Source organism: Mytilus edulis, chromosome 3 (genome assembly GCF_963676685.1).
Source record: "Mytilus edulis chromosome 3, xbMytEdul2.2, whole genome shotgun sequence".
NCBI lineage: Eukaryota > Metazoa > Mollusca > Bivalvia > Mytilida > Mytilidae > Mytilus > Mytilus edulis.
This window is the reverse complement of record NC_092346.1, coordinates 95,285,000-95,291,980: the sequence shown is the minus strand read 5'-3', so window position 1 is coordinate 95,291,980 and position 6,981 is coordinate 95,285,000.

The window sequence follows — 6,981 nt, the reverse complement described above, 5'->3', positions numbered from 1 at the left end:
ACTTTAAATAAAGCTAATACTAACAATGATCACTGCCCTTTCATCGATCTTGATATCTATATCATTAACAGAAAGCTTTATACTAAAATATATGATTAAAGAGATGATTTTTCATTTCCTATCGTTAATTATCCATTTTTAGATGGTGACGTTCCTTTGTCACCATCTTACGGTGTTTATATAGCTCAACTTGTACCATTCGCTCGTGTATGTAACAATGTTTTAGATTTTAACGAGAGAAATTTATGTATTACTGAAAAATTATTACACCAGGGGTTTCAATATCACAAACTAGCTAAAACATTTACTGATAAAATCATCGGTATAAGGAGATCATTCGTAAATATAGCTCATCATGCAGACTTCTTATACGTTCAGGTATTTTACATCCAATTCTTTATGGAAACATTCTTTATAAAAAAAAAGGTAAAATCACAAAAATACTGAACTTAGAGGAAAATCCAATTAGAATGACAAATGACAAAACACACCAAAAACGAATTGAAAAGAACTGTCATATTCCTGACTTGGTTGTAGTCTGTTGTTATTTATGTATTATTGTCTTTTTGTTTATTTGCTTTGGTTACATCTTCTGACACCAGACTAGGATTTCTCTTGAACTGAATTTTAATGTGCGTATTGTTTTGCGTTAACTTTTCTACATTGGCTAGAGGTATAGAGGAGGGTTGAGATCTCATTAACATGTTTAACCCCGCCGCATTTTTGCACCTGTCCCAAGTCAGGAGCCTCTAGCCTTTGTAAGTCTTGTATTATTTTTAATTTTAGTTTCTTGTGTACAATTTGGAGTTTACTGTGGCGTTCATAGTCACTGAACTAGTATATATATTTTTTAGGGGCCAGACGAAGGACGCCTCCAGGTGCGGGAATTTCTCGCAGCTTTGAAGACCTGTTGGTGACCTTCTGCTGTGGTCTGTTCTATGGTCGGGTTGTTGTCTCTTTGACACATTCACCATTTCCTTTCTCAATTTTAAAGAAATTTCTCCTATTGTACTAACTTTAAATAAAGCTAATACTGATAATGAACACTGCCCTTTCATCGATCTTGATATCGATATCATAAACGAGAAACTTAATACCATTGTTGTATTATATTTATGGCCATTGCTATATTATAGTTAGTTTCTGTGTGTGTTACATTGTAATGTTGTGTTTCTGCTGTGTCGTAGTTCTCCTCTTATGTTTGATTTGTTTCCCTAAGTTATTGTTTGTAACCCGGATTTGTTTTTTTTCTCAATCGATTTATGAATTTCGAACAGCGGTATACTCCTGTTGCCTTTTTTTAATACCAAAATTTATGAAAAAAAGAGATGTTTTTCATTTTATATCGCTATCGTTAATCATCCATATTTGGAAAGATTGGAACTTAATATCCTAAATCTTTCCTTAGGCACTGGCCTCCCTAACAACACGACAGTTAGCTACCATTACTACATGTATTCACACTAAAGTATATTCCCTTTAGTTCTCATGTATGTGCACATAATACACATATAAATTGTGGTAAATGGGTATATTTTTGGAGCAGTTCTTTCAAGAATGTATGTAATTAAGGTGTGTTGTTGTGCAGGCTTTTTTTTTAAAGCATTTTGATTAGGTAGTTGAGTATTGATACAACACTAGTATGATTGACAACTGTCATTATCACCAAACAATCAGGGACAAGGTGGACATAAAATTACAATGCCCCACCTCCTAAACTGTCAATCAAATTGACCACATTACAAATCAACATCAGTGTTACATAATTGTACAGACCCAATACACATCTCAATACACAAATATTTGACCTCATGATTGAATACACAAATGTTTATTTTAGATGCTTGATATATAAGGATGATAGATTTATTTATTGTCTATTACTTTTGATCTATATTACATAAAGTGATTCTGTAAATTATGTCTGAAAGATAAATGATTAATTAAGGGTTGACACAATCTTATAAAGAAAAATGAAATATAAATATAAATATGAATATATAAAAGTGATAGGTTCAGGTATTTTACATCCAAATTTTTTATGGTAATATTCTCTACAAAGCACAACAATGTCGGCATTCACCTCAAAAGCTAACAATACCTTTAAACATACTTTTTAAGAAGGGATATAGTTACGATACTGTGAGTTTGACTGTCCCTCTGGTATCTTTCGTCCCTCTTTTGTCACATTTGTTCTAAAACCAGTTGTTGGCATGATACGGATTATGTTCATCTCAAATATTTTATGATGGTATAATACCTAACCCCTAACGGGAGGGATTGAACTTGATATTCATATGATGAAGACATAATCTTTCAATCAATTTAATTGAGATCTGGAGATGCTCGTAGTCCTTTGTGAATTTATGTTTAATTGTCATTTTGTTTAGCTTCTGTGGTACCTATTCTGACATCAGACTCGGACTTCTTTTGAACTGAGTTTTACTGTGCGTATTGTTGTGTGTTTGTTTTTTCTACATTGTCTATTTGTCTAGTGGGAGGGTTGAGACTTCAAAAACATGTTTAACCCGGCCTCATTTTTCAAGTCAGGAGATTCTGGTCTTTTTTTAGTTTTGTATGTTTTTAATTTTAGTTTCTTGTGTATATTTCGGAATTTTGTATGACGTTCATTCACTAGTGCACTCAATTTTAAGTTTGGTCAATGTGCAGACTATACTCCAAGTTGTTGCTTAGTTCCACTCCATGATATGGCTGATGGATAACCTTTTCAAGAGTTTCATCTTTCATTTTATAAGTGAAACAAGTCTTCGATCTTTTGTTGTGGCCTGCATTATTGCGCATTTATTATAACTTCTTGTAATAATTGATGGTCATTTGCTGTGTAAATTGGTCTATTAATTACACATTCATCTGCAAAAAACATTACGGTGGAATGCATATTCCATGTATTGTTCCCTGAGGAATCCCCGATGTTACAAAAGAACACATGGAAGATTCCCCATCTACAACTACCTTTTGGATCACGTTGTTGAGGAATGTGTCAATCTATTTTCTGACTGTTCGACTAGTGCCATATCATTTGCAATTTCTCTAAAAGCCTTTTGTGAGCATTTCGTTGAAAGCTTTTGTAATGTCTCTGATTACTATGTCGATATTGTGGTTTATCCACCAGGAGAGGGCTTTCGTATGACTTTTTTTCCTAAACCCATGTTTTAATTATTGAGGATAGTTTGATCATCTAGATGGTCCATAATTTGTGATTCTATGATGTGTTCTAGTACTTCTGATGACACTGACACATACATAAACAAACTATCATATAAAAATGGACATTTTCCTGACTTGGTACAGGACATTTAAAGAAAATGGTTTGAATCTGGTTTGAATCTGGTTTTGTGGCTAACCAAACCTCCTGCTTTTATGGCAATGTTAAATATAACATTAAAATGACAATATAACATCACAGGACTACAATACAAATAAAGCGAAGAACATACAGGAGAGAGAAAAACACAAAAAAAATGCTATCAAAAGGTGCCAGGCTTATAACTTAATACGCCAGACGCGTCTACATAAGACCCATCAGCAACGCTCAGAAAAAATAAAGTTCGCAAATCAAGTACAAAGTTGAAGAGCACTGAGGACCACAAATTCCAGAAATCTTAGTATGGATTTTCTTATCCCATGTAGCCGTATTTGGCACAACTGTTTGAAATTTTTGGTCCTCAATACTCTTCAACTTTGTACTTGTTTTGGAATTTGCTGACAGTAAAATTGAGAATGGAAATGGTGAATGTGCCAAAGAGACAACAACCCGACCATAGAAAAAAACAACAGCAGAAGGTCACCAACAGGTCTTCAATGTAGCGAGAAATTCCCGCACCAGGAGGCGTCCTTCAGCTGGCCCCTAAACAAATATATACTAGTTCAGTGATAATGAACGCCATACTAATTTCCAAATTGTAGAAAATTCTAGCCAATGAAGAAAAGTAAACGCATAACAATACGCACATTAAAATTCAGTTCAAGAGAAGTCCGAGTCTGATGTCAGAAGATGTAACCAAAGAAAATAAACAAAATGACAATAATACATAAATAACAACAGACTACTAGCAGTTAACTGACATGCCAGCTCCAGACTTCAATTCAATTGACTGAAAAATTATGATTTCATCATATGAACATCAGGCACAATCCTTCCCGTTAGGGGTTTAGTATCATACCATCATAACATATATGAGAAGAACATAACCCGTGTCATGCCAACAACTGGTTTTTGAATAAATGTGTTTAGTTCCGATGCAAAGATCCTATAAGTTAATCAATATTAACGCCAAAATATGCAATCTTTAATGACCTGACAACAGTATCATAACTATATCCCTTCTTAATAAGTCTATTCAAAGGTTTTGTTAGTTTTTGAGGTGAATACTGACACCTTTGTGCTTTATAAAGAATATTTCCATAAACAAATTGGATGTGAAATACCTGAACGTATAAGACGTCTGCATGTTGAGCTATATTTACGAATGATGTCCTTATACCGATGATAAAATTTAGTAAATGTTTTGACTAGTTTGTGATATCGAAAACCCTGGTGTAATTATTTTTCAGTAATACATAATTTTCTCTCGTTAAAATCTAAAACATTGTTACATACACGAGCGAATCGTACAAGTTGAGATATATAAACACCGTAAGATGGTGACAAGGGAACGTCACCATCTAAAAATGGATAATTAACGATAGGAAATGAAAAATCATCTCTTTTATCATAAATTTTAGTATTCAGCTTTCCGTTAGTGATATAGATATCAAGATCGAGGAAAGGGCAGTGGTCATTGTTAGTATTAGCTTTATTTAAAGTAAGTTCAACAGGATAAATTTCTTTAATATACATACTGAAGTCGTCATTATTGAGAGCCAAAATATCATCAAAATATCTAAAAGTATTATTAAATTTGTTTATCAGATGTTGTTTCGATGGGTCTTTGCTTATTTTTGTTATAAATTGTAACTCATAGCAATACAAAAAACAGGTCCGCATTAAGTGGTGCACAGTTAGTTCCCATTGGAATTCCGATAATCTGACGATATACGGAATCCCCAAAGCGAACAAAAATGTTATCTAGTAAAAATTCAGGGGCATATATAGTATCAAATTTTTTTAAAGCATGTCCAATTGACATACTTTTTTTGTTTAATGCTACTAAAAAATGACCGGAAAGAGTTTGAACATATATATTCACATTCTGACTTTTTAAATGCCAATGTAATTAGGTGTGTGAATTTTTTCTTAATGAGAATGTGAGGCAATGTGGTATACAGGGTAGACAAATCAAAACTTTGAACAGATTTAAAATCACCAATATAAGCATGCAATTTATCAAGTACTTCCAACGAGTTCTTGACACTCCAAAAGTAATTAATTCCACTATTTTCGAAGGCCTTATTTGAACAATTTATTATCAGGTTTTTAATAGTACCAAGTGTGCTGGTAAGAAGAATAGACAATTTAGTAGTGGAACAATGGCTTGAAGACGAAATAAATCTATAGTGTTTAATTTTTTATCTGTCCTTTATGGACACGAACCCGTTCATGAATAATGTTACCAGTTCGCTGACCTGCATAAAATGTTTGACACATATAATTAACGCAAATAATACTATCTATCAAATAAAATTACGTACATGTCATATTTGCGTTCATATGGATGTTTTTCCATTCTAAACATTTTTCGTAATACCTGTTTCTAAATAATTGTATCCTTTTGAACATTATATCTCATCTAGTGTTCCCCAATACTTTTAACGACGATTCATCTTGAAATGTTAAATTTAAAAGAAATGAAGACCTATTAGTATAAGTAGTAATAAGTTAAGTAAGCTCAAGCTGTTTGTTGTTATCATTAAAGATAATATGTAAAATATCGAAATGTATTTCAATATTGCTTGTAAAAATAAATCTTTTAAGATTGGCACATACTATGTTAATCTTAATTTTGTTGTTTTACATGTATGTTTTATGTACCTGCATGAATACTTTATTGTGTAAATATATGTTATTGTATGATCGTGTATGTGACTACAATACAATATTGAATCTGAATCTGTTATATTGCAATTTTAAAGCAAGAATCACACGGCATTTACTGACAATATGTTTAAATACTTATACTCTGATTTTTTCCAGTTTAGTCTACTATGTTCTGATGAAAGTATCGTTGCAACCTTTTTTCTAATCGGAATTCTGTTTATTTGTTGATATGTTTGTATTGACTACTTGGCAAATATTCAAAATGTTTTTATGTTGGTGAGATGTATTTTAAGCTGGAGTAGTGTTTACTTAACCATTTGTCTAGTAATGTCCAGTATTTAAGAACTGTTGCTACAATCATGTTCTTCCCTCTACCCTTTAACTGTTAATTATATAGAGATCCTTTCTGATCTCATCCGAACATGTCGAATATATACGAATAATAAGACATATTAAGATGTGGTTTGAATGCAAAAAAAACCAACTTTACATCCAATTAACAACTTATAAAAGTAAACCATTATAGGTCAAAGTACGACCTTCAACATTGAGCATTGGCTCACACAAAAGTGCAAGCTATACAGGACCCCCAAAAATTACTTGTATAAACAGGAAAACTAACGGTCTAATCTATATGAAAACGAGAAACGAGAAACATTTAATCACTTAAACAGACGACAAACACTGAACATCATATTCATGACTTATGAAAGGTGCAAACAATTGCAGCGGGATTAAACGTTTTAATGGTACCAAACCTTCTCTCTTTTCTGAAACAATAATATAAAATCACAACATAGAAAGACACACTATAAAATATCAATTGGAAGGCTTAGCTCGATTAAAAACGTAGAAACACAAATTAACACAAAATGAATGAACAAATTAGATCTGTGATACAATACAAATACAAGTACATAGTTTACAAAAACTAGGGATGAGTTATTAAGGTAAAACGTAAATAAATAGGTTTAATACTAAGG